The sequence below is a fragment of the Pseudopipra pipra genome, chromosome 4 (assembly GCF_036250125.1).
Source record: "Pseudopipra pipra isolate bDixPip1 chromosome 4, bDixPip1.hap1, whole genome shotgun sequence".
Lineage (NCBI taxonomy): Eukaryota > Metazoa > Chordata > Aves > Passeriformes > Pipridae > Pseudopipra > Pseudopipra pipra.
Window position 1 is genome coordinate 37,950,184 of NC_087552.1, and position 21,635 is coordinate 37,971,818.

The following is a 21,635-nucleotide window of genomic DNA, read 5'->3' on the forward strand; positions in this document are numbered from 1 at the left end:
AAAAGAAAGGAATTTTTTAATTATTTGCTGTTGTGGTCATAGGCTTATTTTCCTTTCTTATTTTCTTATTTTTTTTTAATTTTTTCTTTTTTTTTTCATTTTGAATATGCAATGGGAAACAGACCAAGCAGATGGTAACAGCTTAGTTCTGTGCCTTTTTAACTGTGATTATTTCCAGTGAGAGTTAAGAATGTCTGGCTGTCTTGGGCCCTTGTATAGTAAGCCTGTTGATACTGAGTGATTATTGAATAGCTCTATAATATATACTTTTGTGCAATTCAAGGTACAAAACGATCAGTGGAAGTTTGTCACAATGTGCTTAGATGCATGGAAAGATGAAAGACTGAAGAATGGATCAATAAAGTCATTACTAGATGGAAAATGCTATGAAAAACATATCGGTGACGTGCGACTAAACTAAAGAACAAAAATCATATACAATTGCTGTTTCCAACTTTTGACAGGAAACATGAGCCTTTAGGCATAAATGACTGTGAATGGCAAAATGCAGCTGCTGCCTTCATTTGAATAGCCTAAGGAAGACAGGAGAGCAATCAAAACATGTCCCAGCTATAAGCAATCATTTCAGAGCTCTAGCTGACTTAAAAAGCTGTAGCAAGGGAGACTCTGAAGAGTACTAGACAGGATCCTATGGTGTGGCACTGCCAACCCCTTTGGAGGAGATGCAGTGAATAAAGGAATATTAATGAGAAAAGGAACATTCCGTAGAGAATTAAGCAGCTGCACAGCCCACAGTCTCTGCATGAAGCATCACATATGTTCCAGCTTCTGCAGCTGCCCTTCAACCTCTCTTCAGCTGCTGAAACACCCATCTTTGCCTCTCTCTTTCTGATCCTAACAAGTGCTCCCCAGCAGCAGCTCAGGGCTGTTTGCATGTTCTGCTGTAATTGGATGTAGTGCTATTAAAATCTGTTCCCAGGTGCACTGTTTTACATTTATTGTCCCATTATTTTAATTTTTTTTTTTTGCTAAGAACTTTAAAAATGAGAACATACAGGTCCTAAGAATGCATTGGACCTGTAGAGCTGCACACAGTAACTATCACAAATAAACTGCTGTTGTAAGTACAGCTTATATACAAGAGCGGTTTTAAGAGGAAAATAATTCCAGATGAGATGCAAACCAGAGATGTCATACCCTCACAGCATAGTGAGGTGCCAAGTTTTTTAAGAGCTCTGGACACAATAATATCACAGGTCTAGAAACAATAGGACCACATTAGGAACATGTTGTCCTAGCTAAAAGCCCGTTTTTATTTTTCTTCTGGTTTTGAGACAGACTTGATTCAGCAGGAGTTTGAAGGTCTGTATCATGCTGCTTAGTGTATTTTGCGGATATATTTCTAGTTATCTTTATTCTTATTGACATCACATACAGCATTTGGGGGGAAATCAGAACTAATAAGACAACGTAAAATATCAAAATAAATTTATCTGTGTTATCAGAGGAGCATATTTTGTTCACCTAGGTCTAGATTTTTCTGCTTTTGCATATCTCCATTTCTCTTCATTCACCATTCTCCCTTTTATTGCATTCCATAACTGCCAGAAACAAATGAAATCCAAAAATTCTGTAGAGAAAAACAAGTTAAGCACCCCCAGCTGTTTGCAACAGCATAAGCTGCTACTTCATTAATTCCAATATGTATGTGTATAGGCCTCAAGCACAGCCTTGCTCCAGCAACTGCCAGGATACAGAATTATTGTTTGTAATAAATCATTGTAGGCCAATCAGAGCTCTGGGTACCCTGGTGTGACACATGCTGTATTTGTGAGAATGGCATTTCCAAATATTAAAAAACTATGGGAAAACTTCAGTTTGTTATTTTCTTTGTTGAGCTTACTTCTGACTTTTGTCAACTTCACATTATTCTTAAAGAAAAAAAAGGAAGAAAAAATTTGGTTACTAATGTAAAGAAAAAGAGTTTAAGTCACTCTCAGAAAAGTAATACCATTTTATAGTTTTGCTTACACAAAGAATAATTAACCCAAGAGCTGTATTAACTTGAGAAAGTTTAAATCATGCCTGTTTCTCCATTCACGTTTGTTGCTGCCTGCAAATGAGTTCTCATTGTGAGTGAAGGTGAGGCAAAAAATAGCAGCATAGCAGAAATTGCTAAACTGAGACCAAAGATATCATGAATATATGTGTTGCCCAATGAGAATAAATAAATAATTCTTTCCAAGCCTTCTTGAAAAGTATAATCATATGACACCATTTTTTTCCTTAATAGACTGTTTCATTATGGTTAATGGAGTGCTCTGCTTATGATTTCTTGAAAAAATATGACCAATGGTTATATCAGGTAATACCTTATACTCAGAGATCATAAGTAAGGAACCTTTCAGAGGAATCCAGAGCCTTATATAAACGTAGGAAATACACCAATTCTAATTAGTTTGGATTTCTTTGAGCTGAATTAAAGTCTGATTTATAAAATAAGCCTCATTTTTAATTAAGTAAATGTTCTTGCAATCTTTTGCACTATTTATGTATGTCAATTTAAATAATGCCTTAATTAATTTTTTGATTGGAAGATGTGAAAGTCTGAAGAGCTTGTTTTATTTTGTTTTTAAAGAAAGCTAAAAACATATTTCTTTTCATTTACCTTAGTCCTCTTTGCTCTCTGTCAGGGTCTAAATTAAAACCATTCCAGTTCTTTTAGCTGCAGTGAGAAAAATTCAGCTAGGGTTTGCAAGTGGCTTTCAGATTGGTGTTGGTGTTTAGTAGCATGTTTTCACTGCACAGTTAACCAGACATTCTACTTGAGTTATAACTTGCCTCAATCTCATCATCTACACAAAGGAGCTATATTTAATAGGCTCACCTATTTAAATGAGAATACAAGTGTCTAGACACTGTCTTCCAGCTGAAACTCACTAGTTGGGGTTCAGAAAAGTCAATAAGGAGAGAATAGCCATCCAGTATTAAGATAGGTGTCAAACCTGGCTCTCAATCATCTGTAAACACTGTGTGGTGAGAAGCCAAAATATATGGTGCAGGTGAATGTAGTGAAACACTGGAGTTTACTGGTGTGCATGGTCCAGTAATAATGTGAAGCTGGGAAACAGAGAATTCAGTGCTGTTTTGGGACTAAATAAACCTGCCTGTGTGGGGTTATCACTAAACAGCATTCCAAACCATGCTTCTATCTTAAAACCTGACAAAATTTTCCATACATAAAAATTTATTTCTGAGTTTTGTTCAGTGTACAGACAATTTCTACATGAGAGGAATTCACATTGTTAGTGCTTACCTGAAGATACAAGCCTTAACAAATGTGGCCTCTTAATTAAATAGATAACATATGTGGTTTGGGAAGAAATACAAAATAATGCTGAAAAAATGTGATTTCCATTATCTCTTAATAAAAACAAAATTTGAGCAAAATGTCAAAACTGTTGAGTGGATTGAAATCAATGATATAAATGCCTTTGGAATTTGAATGTAACCAAAAAAGTGTATATGCTTTCAGGTGAAGACAAAGCACATTCCTGCTTATATAATATATCACTTTATGAATGGCACACCTTGGCCTGTAAACACAACATGTTAAAGGAAAGCTATTAAAATTGGAACTATAGCATAACAGCACTAGGATCAGGAAGTAACAATTATGTAGTTTATTTGCAGTTCATTGCTTTGTAGAAAGAGCTAGAGTAGGTATCTACTCATCAACCAAATGCTTGGGGATAATTGGTATGAAAAAGAAGCAAGCTTTAAAGAACATGGAAATTATCTACATCACTTCCATGGTGCTAAATTTCCAGATAAGTTATTGCGGAGGAGATAACCTGTGGATGCTTAACAAGAATCTTTATAAGAATACATAAATTAGAGAGCAAATTTTCACTGTATGTCTGTCTAGATGTTCAAGCAGGACAAATGCAAGTACATGTTTAAAGTGTATGCTTTAAGTATAATTAAAAAAAAAAACAACAATAGTCACCTTTTTTCTACAGTATTTCATACTTGACCTTTATTTTTTTATTGGCTGTAGACTAGCTAATAAAAGAACAAAAGAAAGATTTGCTGAAATACCTTCGCACACCCCATGATGTAATGTATATATAATAGAAATATTAAAATTAATGTGTTTCTTCAATGCTTAAAAAATTTTTAGAAAATATGTAGTCTATAGGGCCTCAAAAATGTCTAAAACATTTGTTTCTTTAACACTAGTCCTTTGAACACTGGATTAAAAAAAAATCATCCAAGTGAAAGATTTCTACCTCACTTGTTCTTAATCTAAACTAGTTTACACTGTGGAAAAATGGTAGAATAAGACTAGATATGAAGCAGATGAAATGTAGTGAAATCTCTCTGCAATGGATGCAGTTGTCAGAGCAACCACACCATGGAATTGCTCTGATGAGAATCAGAGCAGTTTATTTTAACTCTTGTGTTACTAATTTTTTCTCTTAATTCCTTTATAAGTTACTGGTTTATTTCACAAAGTGAACAGTGTTGGCAACCAACAATCCAAGGGAGAAAAAAAAGACTAAGCCATTGTTAATTCAAAATGTAGCTAGAATTTAGTGCTCAGTACTGTGAATCTGGAGAAAGAATTAAAATTTGACTCCTCTCGGTTTGACCTGAGCTTTACTGTAGTTTTGGATAAATCTTGAATTCAGTGGCAGTTCTACAGCTGATTTCTCTATGACCTTGATTTGACTTCCATGAACTCATGACATTCCCTATCTGTAAAGTGGATGTCATTTTTCTACATAAAATGGATGCTGTGAGACTTAATTAATTAGTATTTTTTGCTTGTAAAGAGCATGAGGTTCTATCAACAAAGTCTATAAACAGACAAAGCTGATAAAATCTTTGTGAGTATTACAAGGGAGAAGGCACAGGCTTAGTTAAATGCTTAGTTAAATTTTGGATATGTAGTAAATTACAAGTCATGCCTTGCCAGAATCATTTTGATAATTTAAAAAAAATCTTCTTGAGGAATGTAGTGAAAACATAGGGAACTGTCTTCAGTGCTTGCGCTGGAAAGCTTCCTTTACCTTGGTAAGGTTTTATTTGAATGTTGCAAGGAGACTGGAAAGGAGAATATGTTTCTCCTGAGGATTGTTAAATACTGGTACAGCCTAGTGTCTCAGAATAGGATTGTTATTGTTGTTATTATTATTTCTATTGTTGTCATTATTAGTTATAGTTTAGCTCTGATGATTTTCATTATACTGTTGTGATTCTCTTTTAATACATGAAAGAATATTTCCTTCGAATTTTTGCTTTCATAGTTGTGAATTTCTTTACTCATGCAATGGAGTATATACATTTGATGTAAATTAATAATTGCTCAGAACATTAAATTCGTTGATTGCTTGCACAAGGTTTACTCTAAAACATTTTACTTTTTTATATAAAATTGAAAAGGCTTATTCTATCATATCCTGACAGGCATTGAGTTTGAGTGAATATATCATTGCATGAAAATGTAGACGTCTATTTTGCATATAATTTTAACAGTTTAAAGGAAAGTTAGTCTGCAATCTAATTTTCTCAAGTGAATTAGATTACATGACCACAGCACTTTGAAAATACTTCATTGATCCAAAAAAAAGTTCTACTTTACATTTCCATATGTTCTGTAATACATTTAGCCTATAAATCCAAAATGTTTTATATTACTGAATCATAGTTGTATTTTAGTCTTAGCATTGGCCATATAAGTATGGGCCCCAAGATACTGATTCTACATCGACTTTTGTGCCATGACTCCAGAGGACAGCTTCCTCATTCGTTTAACTTTGTACTCTCCTTTCTTCTAGCAACACTTTTAAACTCAGTCACAAAAGCCCATGCATTTTTCAGTTCTCCTGTATACTTGTATATGAGATCAAACAGCACCCATGATGTTGTGGGATATATGCTGTGTCTTACACCTCTTAACTGATTGTCAGCTCTGCTATCCGCACGTCTATCATAAACACTCCACTTACTCATTATTTGGGCTCTCTGCACCACACAGTTGATCATATCTCCATTCCAGGCATAAGCTACCTCCTTTCTTCAACACTTGCTCTTTTTCTGATACAACACTTCATGTTAACCTTGGCTGAAGGTAACATCATTCAGATGATGATTGCTGGTCATCCTGCTCAGAAGGATGTTTCCTGGGCTGAAACCCTATGTGCAGATATGTGATGTATCTGTACAAAAATTATAGCCTTTCTTTTCCATCTCGCCCTGGTTTCTACATTGTAGAAGATTTTATGAACTCCCTTTCAATAGTGGCTGTTGTCCTCTGGGACCCAAAGCCAAATATGGGAAAAATTATACCTACGATTTTTTTGGTTATTTGGTTTGGGTTTTTTTTCCTTCTCCTGGGTCCTGTGCTTTTAGGAAAATAATTAATGCACAGGCTTAAATGCTCTAATAAAGCAGCATCAAGGTCGTCATCAGCATAAGAGTAATATTTTTTTATCAATTTAACCTACTTTGATTCAATATTAAAGATATGCACGAGGTCTGTTTGAAGATATACTTCTTTCTCCCTTGTTTCCTTGACCAATAGCATCTGCTATTAGGCTTGTGCAATGACTCATGAATTTTTTGCCCATCAGTTCAAGCTGGATTTCTATTAAAACTATCTAGTTCTTGGTGGATAGAATTATTTTCCATTACATTTAATTATTGATGTCTAGTTTGTGGCAGTTTTTTCCGGTTTAGTTGTGGTTTCTTCTCTGTTATGTAACATACTCCTATGGAATGTGTAACTCACTGCATTAATTTAAGGTAAGCCTGAACTGAGTTTTGAAGCTGATTGATGTTCTCTAGTTATAGGAATCTCTTTAAGTGAGCTGTTAAATACTACACTGTTACCATGGGCTCAGTTAGAATGATATACTAGTTCAATGTGGAGTATGACTATTCTGTCAGTATTTCCTATTTTCCTATATTCCCTTGAAATTTTTAAGTTTTTCAAATCAGGTAGAAGTTGTTTATATTATGAAGAGATGTCTTTTTATTAAACTAGAGAAAAATATGAAATTATTTATGTTGATTTGTGGGGGTTGGACCTTGCCTTAAGTAGGAAAATCATATTCATTATATGTAGGAAAGCTAACAAATTGATTGGAAGACTTAGATTGTATAGTTTATCTTATATCATGACTTGAATAGGTAGGCTATGATTCTAGTTAAAAACTGTCACTTTGGATTTAAAATCTATTTTTATCACCCAGAACATCTTATCTGTCAATATCTGATAAGAGGTCCTGGCAGCTTGAGACAGCCTTTCTCCGTCTGACAGATAATCTGAAGCTCTGAGATCACCGATTGAAGCTTCATCTCTTGGAGTGAGGGGAATAAGAAAAAAAAAAAAAAGGCTAGAAAGAGCAAGGAGATAATTTTTGATTATACTTCAACCTGTGACTTTTGCCTTGAGCCCAATAGAATGGCTGAATCTTCCTGTCTTATCACTGCAAAGACAGACTACTCCTGTATTGATTTAGACAGAGAAGTTAAAATAAGTTTCAGCTTGATTATTTCTTCATAATATCTCATCTGAGTTTAAGGGAAACTATACTATACGGTTTTTTTCTTTTCAGCCTCATTTTCTCTTCTAATTTTCAGTGCAGTAGAATATAAGTCGAAGGTCTAACACAGGCCTTTGTTATGCCTGTCACCATGAGAAGCTTTCTGTTCAAGCACCTTCTTTGAGGTGATTACTTCATTACAATACAGCAAACATCTTGAAGATGAAAAAGAAGCTAAAATTTCCAACTAAGATATACATAAAATCAGAAACAGAGTAACTGATTGTTGTTGAAGACCCTGAAAGGTCTTTCACACCTACTTACTATAGTGACAAGTGCTTGTCTAATCTACTCATAAATATGTCTTTTGAGAAAACTTGAATCATATATCTTGGTACCTGTAGGCAAAAAGATACTGCATTTAATGTTTACAAACATTCACTTTAGTTCACAAGTCTGTATTTGACAGTAAGAAGCACAAGCATATTTTCCTGACAGCAATTTTGAGTACTGAATATCAGGCATTTATTTATATACTTACCATAAATATGGGATAGATTTCTACCTTTACTTTTACAAGTAATTTTTTGATTTAATGCATAGAGTGCCTGTATTGTTTACTTCTCCTAAGAGGATAACTGCATATTCTTCCTTCTACTGGTGGATTTGGATACTGTATAAGGTAAATTGAGAGCCTAAGAGGCAGAAATGTATTAGCTGACTGTACAAAAGCTATAGTGCATATTTTATAATTTTATATTCATATCTGCTCTGTCGAAATTTGAGAATATTCTAGGTTTGAAGTTATATTATATGTCAGACAGAGAAATGTTGGTGAAAAGCTGAAAGGAAGGTGAGACTTTGCTACACCTGGGAATATTTAGCATACACATAAAGTCAAGCTTTTTGTCTGGAGTCAAAATGAAAAGCTAAATTAGTGAAAATAATCGGGGACACAAGAGAGTACCTGAGATTTCAAGACATCCAAAGATTTAGCATCAAACTTATTCAAACCAAGCATACTTGAAACCAAAAACTACAGTCACTAAATATTTGCTAGAAATTTTTTACAAGGAACTGTAACATCTGTTGACATTCACATTAATAACTTGATACAATATGTAGATCACTGGAAGCCAACATAGGACTCAAAGGGGTTGTTCCTGACTTTAGCTGTAAGGTCAGAACAGTGTTAGGGACCCTTTAGTAATAGATGTCCAAGCAAATGTACATCAGAGATACTCACAGTTACTAGATAATTCACATCTAATTAAGATCTCCATTGGGTTTCTGAACTAATGACCTGATTAAATTTGACTTGCAGCTTTGCCAATTACCTATTTTCCTTTTATATGTTCCTTTTTGAAGCAAATTCACAGTATGAGCACAGTGACAGCTTGCACATATCACAGAAATGCCATCATCTGCCTCGACTGGAGTGCTTCATAATCATTCTTCTGAAATGTAATACTGTATCTACTTCCAGTAATCTGAGATTTCCTTGCAGATTTAAGTTTAGATTAATCTGCTTTGTCAAAAGCCCTTGAAAATAATTAATAACTGAGATTTGTTGACAAGAATGGGCAACAGTTGTTGATTTTAACCAAACTTCATGTAGAGTCTATAGGTTTTGGAAGATTTTCAAGCTCAAAACACTGAGAAAAATGCTCCTGTTTAGATTCTTGCAGTTTCAAAAGCTGCCAGATGAAGAGTAGCAGGTAACTTTACAGTTAACTCAGCAAACTGAGTTATCAAATAACATTTAATGGCAGTCTTGTTTCTCAGTTTCTTACAAAAAAGAATCTTGGGTATCATGATGGTAGTTTTGAGTATAGAAAGAAGAAAAGGTAAAAGCAACAGAAGAAAGAAAATTTAGTCTTTCTTTTGAAGAGAAGGAAAGCTGTTTATAGTGATGAATATGTACAAAATTTGCTCTGAGTCTAGATTTAAAAGGTGAGCATAATTATTGCAGAAGAGGAAATATAAAATATATTTAACTCACTTTCATTACTGCAGGAATGAAAATGTCATTTTAAATAACATAATGAATCTGATGCATTTCTAATTTCTACTACCACAACTATAAGCACTATTAGTTAACAAAGTAACAAAGTTGACAAGAATTCCATATTTGCTTCAGTCATTTATACTATGTCAAAATATGAGTGAGCAAGCAGCAGTTGAATAAAGATCAAATGTCTTCCAGATATTATGTTCTGGAGAACAGGTAGAAGAAGAAAAGTCACTTCTCTTTCTATATAATAGAAAATCACATCGTAGAAGAGAGTTGGATTGGGATTTTTATTTCTATCTTCTTGTTTGTTCCCTGAGGTGTCATACGTTAGTTGAGAACTTCAAGAAAGAAATAAGATCTAGATTGTTAATCATTAAATCTAAATACCCAGGATATCTTTTGTTTGCTTTACCTGAAGAGATTCAAAGAATTAAAATGGGATTGGATTCAACAGAGGAAGTTATGAATTTCATTTTTGCTTTTCTGTACTTCCATTTGCATTATATCAACCTATTTCAATTCCAGAATTTCCAACAATGTCTCTTGTTGCTTTTCTATAGCAAACATCCCATCCATACTTTATTTATTTTAAAAATATTTATTTTTAGATCACCTTGCAAGATGAGAAGGTGACATACTGTCATATACTGTCATACATGGAGATTAAGGTCAAAATGCCACTCAGTTTGGTTGACAAACTGAGCTACCCATGACCTGCTTTCCAGCCTACTTAGCATTACAAATAGCTCAACGGTACAGTAGCTTAAAGCAAAGCTGCTGCTGACTTTCTGTTGCAGGTTTTACTATTCAGTATGTCTGCGTATCAGGACGACAGGTCAGAAATCAGGTGATCACTAATTATGAGACCCTATTAATGGCCGTCCATGAAAAGTTTATTTTAAATGACTCACTCATTAGCACACAGAAATTCAGTAGCTAAGGAAAGAATATTATTTTGCTCCACAGGTTTTCATTCAGCTGCTTTAATTGTGAGCTTTAATTGTTTGCTTTTGTGTTGTTGCTATAACCCCAGGTTTGTTCTAGGGAAGTTGAGGTTGGGAAAGGAAGGAAGGAAGAAAGAAGAACTGAGACTGAGATGGGCTCCTATTATCAATGTTAATAAGCAGACTTAACATACATGAGAATCATACAGGGTCCTCGGATGCTGCTAAGAAAATACCTGGTGACCTCAGTCTGAAGCATTCTTAGTACAAATGTAATTTCTTACTTGCAGTAAAGCTATCTTTTCTAAACACATGAAATTGCATTTTTAAAAGCAGATAATTGGGGCAAGCTTCCACAGGAGAGGCCAGTTTGTGCTTTCTATAAGAATATTCGCTGCTATATTTTAGCTGCATACTTTGAATGCACAGAAATTCTATAGCTTTCTGTTTAAGAGTTGATGAGAATCTATCATCAATAAGAATTTCTTTTTTTATTAGTGAACAACAAATCTTCTCTAAATCGTTCTGCTAAAATCAAGACAAAACAAATCAAAGTAACCTTACATGAAAAATTTCATCCTGTTTTGTCAAAATTATAGATAATTAAAACCATTACCTTAAAAAAATTGACTAGAAAACATGAAACGTGCTACAGTTCCACAGTTCTAATATTTAATGACAGAAACTAAAAGAGGAGGTTTTTTGTGTGTCTCCTCTTTAAGCAAAATACACCATTTTCTGAAACCCCAAAGTGAGCTGAAAACCTGTCACTGGTTATAAATGGACTTTAAACTAAGCTCGTATTGAAGGCACAAAGTAACTTTAACAAAATTTCTCATCAGAACAAGCATTTTTCAATCTCTGAATGATACAGTAAGAAAGATCTTGGCTGAAATTACATTAGTAATTGTTTCTTTTTATTCCAAAGCACTCTGTCCATCAGTTCACGTTTTTGATGTAGTTTTTATAATATTATTAAGGCAATTGGCCAGTCAAGTGTCTTTATACCTGTCTCAGCAGATGGCTTGCTGGAGGCCCATCTCACAAATGCTAAACTCTTTTATCTATTTATCTGAAACTTTGATCATTCAGTTAAGTTCTCCACTGTTCCTTTGAGTGAAAACGTTGATGATACATGCATATATACGTGTTTTCATGTACACACGCCCTATATATGTAGAAGGCACACACGCATATATAGATATACACCAAAAAGAACCCAAATAGTTTTGAGTTTGATTTTTGTGTTCAAGAGAAGAGCTGTCACCATGTAGTATCTGTTCATAGCTAACCAGATTGGAAAATCTTAACTGCACTATTTTTGTGCGCAGAGATATATTGACAGAAAGGTGGGAGGCTTTTACATCGCTGAATAAATCTGATTTAATTTAAAGGGAAAGCAGCATGTCAGTTATATGACAGAGTGATAGGACACATTAAGGAAATGTCTGTCAGGTAGGTTTATACATTTAGCTTTCAGGGAGAAGATGCAGCTAGGAGTGCAGTACTTTGATTATTATATTAGCCCAGCTTTTAAGAAATCATATTCTGATACTGGTATGCTTTTGGAAGACTCTTTGCTAATTTAATATCATATTTTCATATCTTGATAACTAAATCCCTTAAAACTTTCCAGAGAAGTGCAAAGTTCCTTATTTTTTTCTTTTTAATCATGCTGTAAAATTTCATAAGGATTTGTATCTTTTATTAAATGGTCAAAAAATTCCAAGTATATTATTCATTACTAAATTCTATCATATATCATTATCTACCTAATAGTGGTTTTCTTTTGCACAGTAGATGTCCACAGAACCAGTAAAACTCCTGAAGCTTTAAGTCTCTGCATTGCACACAACACTGTCTTCTTTTTATAATTCCTACAATTAATAATTGTAGAAAAATGACAAGGTGTTTCCTCAAACCCAAAGGCATCCCTTCCTACTTGCCTAAAATTTAGTGGTAGGAATTTACAAGATATCTCCTTTTCTGTGCAGGAGAACAGACTTTTGGAAAACTCAGAAAACTGGACTTTCTAGAAGTGCCTTGCTATTTTTATTTAAAGTATATAAAGTAAAGTATATAAAGTATTTAAAGTAAAGCTATAAAGCACAATTCAGGGTCCTCAGGACTTTTCCTGGACAACCAAAACCTAGAAAATATGAAATTATTTTGAACTTCAGAGAGGTGAGATATGGATGCAGAAATAAAATTAATATCTGTAGGGCTTCACTTTTACAACTTTATGTTCATTAAAATGAGAAAGAATATTATGTTTATCTTTTAAAACTGATGAAATCATAAATGGTCTATATTACACTGATGCACAGAAGATTCTGGACTACTGAGGAAGAATAGTCATTCCCGTTTTTAGTTTACAAGTTTGAACATCTGACAGAACGTGAATAAATGGTAGAGAAAGTAAATCAATCCAGCTGGACTTTAGTCATTTCCCACTCCTTGCTGTATATAGCCTGCATTTTCCAGGGGTTCAAGTTCAGTTTCCACACTTGTGAACAAGGGTATCATATTTCAGAAACCTCATGAAGAATTGGTCTTAACATGTTACTTCAAACGGGGAAACTTATGTTGAGATACATTACTGTGTAAATTACACTGCTACTGTGTAGCTGTATGCACACCACTTCAGTCTTATTTGAATGTTCAGGCTCAGGAACAGTGTTCTGCTGAAACTAGTACTGAACTTAGTGTCACCATGAGTAGTTCTCCATCTCCTGAGATAGTTGGATGCTTCAATGGAAATATAAATAGAAGCTGTTTGGGAAATGCAGTTTAAATTCATTTAAAGGAAAAGTATTTTTTGGACTTATTGATCCAGTTGAATGCCATTAGTTGGACATTAGGAGCTCTCTATTTTAATATCTTAGTGGTTAGCAACAAAAAGGAGTCCATGAATTTTATATGTGAAAAAAAAAAATGGAAAATCATACAATGTAAAGTACTCAGAAAAACTAGTCATTTGGTCAGCAGCACTCCTAAATATGCCAATGGCTTTACGAGTAAATGGGTTTATAGTTTCATGTACAAAAGATTATTTTTTTCCTGGTAATTTTAATCAACTTTTCTTTAATATCTGCTGAAGCTCACTCTAAATTTGACCAATTTTTCTTTGCTGTACGTAGTTGTCAGGTAAAAACAACTAGTATTGGAGGGGTTTTTAATACGTCTGGTTTTAATTCCTATTTCAAAAAAATCTTCTTTTCAGTTTGGATATTTGACCTTTAGGATGGCATTTTCCTTTCACTCTGTATTAAATTTAAGACCAGGGAATACATTCCAAACAAAATCAATGAATCACAGAAAGAGTTACGTGATAAGACTGCTCAAGAAATATTTGTATTTGGTTCTGAGGTTTGTAGATAAATATTCTGTAAGTTGAAGAAATGAATAGATCTTTATTAAGAGCTATTTTTGTGCCAGTGGGATGGAGATCTTTCCATAAAAATTCCTTATTGCATACATCAGTCCTTAGTTGCTATTATAGAAAATGTTAAGTTTCTATTCTCTAAAGTTCTTTATAGACAGTGTGAGCAGCACCTTTTTCAGTACATGCCAGCACAAATTCAAGAAATCAATGGTAACATTTTTGCATTTGAAAGTAGCACAGTTGCAGTTCTGGTGTTGTGGTTGAAGAATGACAGAAGGTGTACAGTAGGAATAGATCAATGACTAGTATTTTTTATTCATGAGCTTCATTGTTTTCTTTGCTCTGGCTAATCCACTCACCAATTCTTGGTTCCTCACTAATTTTTTTGCAGATCAGTAAGCCTTCTTACTAAATCAAATCCATCCTTTATCATTAAATCCACCCTTTCCTCCTTTCCGTTCATATCCTTGTGGGCAAATTTTTCCTTCTTCCTTTGTATCTAAAATTTGAATACTTGATACGTCATCTTCTCCCACACTTATCACTTTCTGCTAAACTCTGGGGGTTTTGCCTTCATGTCTTGCAATCAAATTTGAGTCCTTTGCCATGTTTTTAATAATGGGGCTCACCTCACATGTTTAAATTAATAACTACCTCATGTCCTTTACTTCCCTTGCTTCACATTACTGTCTTGTTTTTCATTCCTACTCTTCTTGCTTCCTGTGACATGAACAGTAATTCTATTATACTCTCTTATTACAAAGTATTTCTAAAAATACTTCCTTAGAGAAAATGCCTCACTCCTTTTGTATCCAAAACTTCCAGTTCTTATATATCTGCAGCAAAGGCCTCTGAAAGTGAGTACAGGATAGTTTTCCTTATAAACAATGATATTGATAAGTTAGCATGCTAAAATGAAGAGTAAGTGATGTGACACTAAACTGACTGAACTGGTAACATGGGTTCAGATTCTCTGACCTGGTTTTGGTTGTTTTCCCTGACCTGCTACATTAGTTTTACAGCTTCAGTTGTTTTAGATGTAATGGTTTACAAAACATAGAACATCAGCTGCCAAGAAAATGACAGAGAGAAATTACTAATGTCACTTTATAGTAGGGAGGTTTTCTTTTTCTTTTTTTTCCTTTCACTTTCCTCTTTCAGGCATGAATCATACTATTCTATATTAAATGAATATGTTATAGGTCTCCAGATTTTCATCACTAATGAAGACTAAGAGTAAAAAGCCCTGATCTGAAACAAAGCCTAAATGATCCTTCCTACTAAAAGAGATACTAAAGGAAACAGAAGAAATCTAATAAATGAAATCCCTCCCATACTCACCCTTGAAATGGCTGGTCCTAGATATGGTGTGCTCTGCAAAGCATCAGTATTCATGCCAGAGTAGACTGAATTAAGAGCGTTGAAAAGTGAATTATTTCATAGCATATATTTTGAGTTTTTTCTACCGCAGTCTTTTTAAAAGAGAAAATGAAAATGTGTGAACTTTCTGCTATGAATTATTTTCTTTTTTATAGTATTTAACTTCACTGGGTCATCACTGTGCATGTCATTTCTAGTGGATAAAATATTCCTGCAGCAACTGTACAACATTATAATTAAACTTTTCCTACTTTTGATGGATAAATTACTGGAAACATTTATATAGTGGAACAACTGCATTACCCATCATTTCCCTTTCTGTTATATTTCACTAAAGAGCCTCATTCATCTGTACATACTTTAACATAAAATTGTGGTGAGGGAAATTGCAATCAGGATGAAATAACTGATAGGAGTCTTTTAGTTTTGACAATGGAGGTTCCTTGGGGGGTGATGGTAAAACACTGTTTAGGAAGTAAAATTCTGTTTTCATTTTGCTTGAAAAGAAGCTAATCTATTAAACATCAAATTGCAATGGTGATTTTAGAGAGTGTCAAATTCTGAGATATTCCTTTGTTGGGGAATTCTAAATATTGTGGCTAGTTTTAACCTTGGAAATTCAGTTACACAAGTCAATTGCTGAACAAACACCAAAACTTCCAGTGGAAACATTTGTGTGGGTTTGCTTCATATATAACTTGTATTTTTTATACACTTTATTCCATTGCCTTCAACAGTATCACTCATTCCCAGCAAATTAGTATTTTCTCCACAGAGATCTGACTTTTAGAAACTGCAACATGATTGGGCATCTTATCAACCTAAACCTTAGAGATGAACAGGGAACACGAAACACCTGGGATGCATTGCCTAAGACACTAACGGCTCAAAGGAATGCATAGATTAATATCCTGTGGTTGGTGTATGCAGTGCAGATCTCTAGCCTATGAATGTGGTGGATTTACACTGGGGTGTTTCTTTATTTTCTTATTTACAGCCTTTTTCCCCCTTGGAAATTGTTCTTATGAGAGAAACAAAGCAAGTAGGGCTATCCTGCTCACTTTCTATTAGGAATACATCTGGAAGACTGGTAGAATGAATAAAAAGATGGATGCACTGTTAGCTCTGCAGAGGCAGAGTTATCAGGTATTGCTGCAGGTTGCATGGTGCACAGCATGCAGGGTAACTCCTCCTTCCGTACTACAGTATATGACTACTGGTAATTATAACTGCTTTAGTGTGCTGCAGATCAAACCTGGAGACAATACAAATACAGAAAAGCCTATGGCAATACACAACATAGAATGTATCAGTTAGGGGTTTAGCATTTGCTGTGGAAAGGAAATTAAACTGCAGTGACAGTATCTTGAAAAGAGGTGATCTGAACTGCATTTGCAACAGCTTATGGTACCTGAGTGAAGAGAATATTGAACTTACAGCTGCATGGTTGATCAGTATTACCACTGCGGCCATTTGACCACCTAATCTAGCAAAACTCTTGTGTGTTCTTTTTCACTGTTATTTCCCTTCTCCTGCTTAATGGCCAACTCTAAATTCTGAACAGGCTCTGCCTGAGTCCTGCCCTGAAACTCATAACCTGCAGCTTCCCAAATACAGAAATATCAACCACAAGGACAAATGAATCCTCTGAAAACCAACATCAATGTGACTCTAGGTGGAAGAAAATTTGACTTTTTCTCTTTTGTATAGGACAAATTCTGCTTGCCACAGCCTTGTCAGTTTTCCAAAAAACAGATTTCAACCTCCATTAAAAACTTGCTTCAGCAAACACTAGACCCTCCTTTAGAATAAAATTTTTTCTCTCCATTAGGGCTCTACTGTGTGTCCAATGTGTCTACAGACATTCCCACAGCCTCCAAAGTATTTAAAGCAGAACAGGATATTTGAAATAACTGCAATATTTTTATTATTATTTTTCTTATTTTCAATCTTCCATGGTAACAAAAAGTCCTTTCTTTGAGATAGCTAGCAGAGGAACAATGCATCTTACTGGAGCCTTGGCTTGGCAGCATGCATTTAAAGGTGATACAAACCATGTATGCTGTTGCAGGAAATGAGCAAGGGTGATGGATAGAAAGAAGATGATATCTTCTCTGGGAATTTCCAGGAATAAGCTGGAAACTTAGATCCTTGAGTCCAAAACCGGCCTTTCCTCTTACAGATCAGCTAGTCTGTGCAACAGATGCACTCTGCCATCTAGATACCTTCCACTGAAATTGTGATAACCGGAAGTGGATTTCTAATGCTTCATTCAGTGTAAAAATAATAGATGCGTTTTGTTGTTCCTTTTATTCGCCTTTTATATTTATGTGCAGTTGAATGGTGAACAAATAGGTGGAAGATTCACAAGTTTGAAGACAAAAGTGCACCAGAAACACTGAGATGCATGCAAGAGGATATGCCTGCATACTCTACTAATGCCTTCCAAAACACTGTTTTTATAAACTCCATAAACTAAGACATTTTAATAATTGATGGTGTAACCTTGAGTAAAGCAGTCATTGCGTTTTGAAGCCAACATATGACCAGCATGAAATACTACCTGCAGGTCCAAGTTAGAAACCCAAGCATTTTAATGCTCTTGAAAGATTATGATGCATACTATTTTTCATTTACGGTAGTGACATTTAAACATTATTCAGAGAAGAGGTAATTAGGGATTCATGCCAATGATGAGAAAGACTGGCCATATGTTACTGAACGTTGCTAGTATAGATTGTTTCACTCTCCAGTGTCTCTTAAAGCACACTTTTCTTTGCAGCCCTCAATGTCTGTAGATATTCTTATTCTTCTGCCTTAAAGAGACATTGATCATTTTCGTTTGGCCATGTATCTAAATGGGTAAGAGGAAAAACTTTACCAAATCTTTGGCCTATATAAAAAGATTTACTTCTCTTGCTAAAGACAATAAATGATGGCAAGAGCTAAAAAGTTACACTTACCTCCCTGAATTGCCTAGATATTTGTTTGAACCAGAAATACTGTCCAACAACTGAAGAATTTGATTCAGTGATGAATATTTCTCTGCAAACTTCTTATTTGTATAGTCAACTAAGTTCATTCACAGTATGATTAAAAACTATTACAATATTCCTTTAAAATATCATGAATGTTTTTAATTTTGTTTGTCTACTTCTTTGAAGGCAATTTCTGATTTTTCTTTTTCATATAAAAACATGAATCTGTGTAAGAAAAAGTTTGGAAGGTTATTGATGATGTCAAGGGTTGAATGGAAGAAATTATACTACCTCTACTCTGATTGTCACTACTTTGCCTGATATAGTTGTAAAGAAAAATGTATAAAAGATTTTTGAATCCCTAGTTCTTGAATCTATAAATGTTAAGCTGTCTTTATGTTTTTGAGTTCTTGATTTTATAGGATTAGTACATTAAATTTAATGCTAAGTAGGACTCTAGGACTTACACCTTTGTTAATTTATGGTTCACCTTCAAATTTAGTCTTTATTTAAATACGATGTAAATATACACAGCATAGAATAACTAGAGTAGAAGCTTCTTTTTTATTAAAAATGCAACACAGCAGATTTGTGATAAATAGTGATGTTATATATATTATATATGCCAATCCCTTCTGGAAAATTGGAGTGATTCTAGACTTTGCCAAGAATTTGACATGCCACCCTAAATGTTTAATCAGGGATGCTGTGACATTCAATGCTGCTTATATAAATGTGTCAGTCTAATTTTTATTAAATGAAACAGCATCCACTTCTGAAAAAAGAAAAATCATGACTGAACCAAACTAATGCTATTAACGTTTCTCACTGGATATGATATAAATAATCTTAAGTTAACAATGATCCTCACTTCACTGAGCAAAAACTTCCCTAGTAAAAGTTTTGAATTGAAATAGAACTCAGAGGAGTGCTGTGTCAAATTAATGATCATGAAGCAAGGCTCACAGGGCATTAGTAGTCAGCTTTTGCCTTGGGTGAGACCAGGGAATAGATGCCATTCAGTTATCTGAACAGAATTTCTATGCTAAAATCTGTCCTTCAAAAACCAGGAGAACCTTACGGGATTTATCTGTGACTTCTCCATTGGATGATTCTATTCCGGCCATGAAAACACATATTGGATAAGGGCCAGAGAAGTCAACTAAAAAGAATCATTATTAAGTTGTTTCTGCTGCAGATTAGAAGGGCTATCCAGTTCTGAAAAACTTTGCTTATATGTATTATCTTTCATTTTTTTTATATAGTCTGAGGCTTTTTAAGGTAAGGCTAGATGCATAAATAAGGAGAATTTAGCAGAATTTAGGTTTATGAATATGAGTTAAATTTCCCAAAATAGAAAGCATTTCTGTATGAATATTTCTAATTCATAATGAGACTTTTACTGGTATCTCTTTAGATTGTTTTTTATATATATTTTATCTACTTTTTATCCATCCTCTGGTGTTGAAATAACAAAGTAATTTGATTCTATTCTGCTATCAACAAGTGATACATGCTTTAATAATACCAGCTAACCCAGGTTTTAATTCCCAGTGCTTGTGAGAAAGTAGTGGGCCCCATCAGAGTTTCCATGTTGCTGTTTATTTGTTCTGGAATAGGACATTGAGACGGGCTCGGTTGAGAATGCTTGTCTTTAAACAAAGAACAGAAACACTCTCCATAGGACAGACAAGATAGAGGCACATGCACAGGGGAAGCGTAAAGCTGGTCAGTGGAATAAGCAGTGGAGTTTGTGTGTATGCTCTAAATCTTCTGAAGTTTTGCAGGAAGTGTGGTACTAAAGAACAAAAAGATATTTTGAGACATATTTAAAATATTAATGGAAGAGAGGAAGAGTTCTCTCTTTCTGTACAGTCAGAGCTTCCAGTCAAGGTGAAAGGAGAAGAGTCTTTTTCTTACAGCTCTGTTTCTCCCAGTGTTTCCAAGAGGAAATTGTACCATATTCATTTTTTGACAAAATAATAAATTAAGACTCTAACATCTTGACCAGCTCTGGATTGTAAATCTATTTACATGTTCTTACTTAATCAACCCAAATTGCACAATTGTTGTATTTGCCAGCATTCTTTCCTACCTGGAAAGTGGGGGCAGTCAGAACCCCGGAATCCTTTCTAGTCAATTAATGATTAGATGTGTTTAGTGACAAAAATACTGTTCTGTATTTTCTTTGGTGTAATGCTATGTCCCAGGATATATGCTGCAGCACTTCTACCTAGACCTGATATCCACCTCTGCTGTTGCACGGGAACAAAAGGTAAAATGCAGGATTATATTCAGAAGTACAGATTATGCTTAAAAAGAGACATCAGGTGATCTGGAGCTTTCATGGTTTCTGTAGATGCAAGGCTTTTTAAGAAAGCTGGTGCTTAGCTGTTACTACAGAGATTTTATGATTTAAGGTAAAGAAAACTCCTATTTCATTTCCTATAATCATGGTTCAGGAAGAATTATGTGATAGACCTAGGCTCAGAAATATTTTATTCATAAAGAATATTTTGTGTTATAGAAACACAAAATATTTCCATCATCATAGGGGGGAAATTTAATAGGAAAGAGGACTTGGAGTTCCTAAGAGAGAAAAAATAATGTTCATATTTTATCCTGTAAAAGATCTAGTGAGGTACTAATTTTCTTACCTCGTAGTTGGATCTTTATTCTTATCTATTTAGTCTTTATTTTTTTATGTACCCAATCATCATTCGTCTATCATTAGGAAGCAGTTGGTATATCCAGAAACCTACTGAAATGCAGGATTAACCCAAAGGGAAAGGTAATTTAAGCTTCATTACAATTTTAAAGCCTTTTTGCCATGTCACTGAAGTCCTAAACTTATCCACAAATGCATTCTCTTTCTCTGTGCTTGCGAAGAGATTTCTGTAAATTGTACTGTGACAACTCTAGAAAACAGCAGCCTGCCTATTTGTTCTTCCCTGCCCCTCAACCAAACTGCCTCCCAGTTACCCTGACATATGGTTAACTCATGACCTTTAGTGTAATTTGTGATTAGATGAAGAGTGAGGATGTTTTAATGTAGCTGCTGAGGGCACTGTACCATTAAATGTTGCTGGGGTCACTGGGAGAAAATATTGCTCATCAAAATACTTCTTTTTCCCCTTATAGCACTTTTAATTTTATATTTGTCTATTTTTATATGTAAATGGCAAAATTCTGCAGCTTACAAGTATTTGCAGCCAGAACTGAAGCGACAGTCATATGAGTCATATTGTTTCTGTGGGGAAGAGGGGAGAAGATTGACTGTGGGCAAAATAGTATGGATGTGGTATCCAACTCTATCTTGTTTCCTCCACTTGAAATATTTAAGTTGCATTAACAGTAATGCTCCATTTGGGCATTACTTTGCCTTCTCAACTTTCAGTTGAGAAGAGGAGAAAAAAAAAT

General features: G+C 34.5%; 1 protein-coding gene across 8 annotated transcripts in view; it reads left to right on the forward strand.

Moving 5' to 3' along the window:
• The window catches only part of GALNTL6 (polypeptide N-acetylgalactosaminyltransferase like 6), a 573,576-nt gene that overhangs the window by 293 nt on the left and 551,648 nt on the right, over positions 1-21,635 (forward strand). The window lies entirely within an intron of this gene.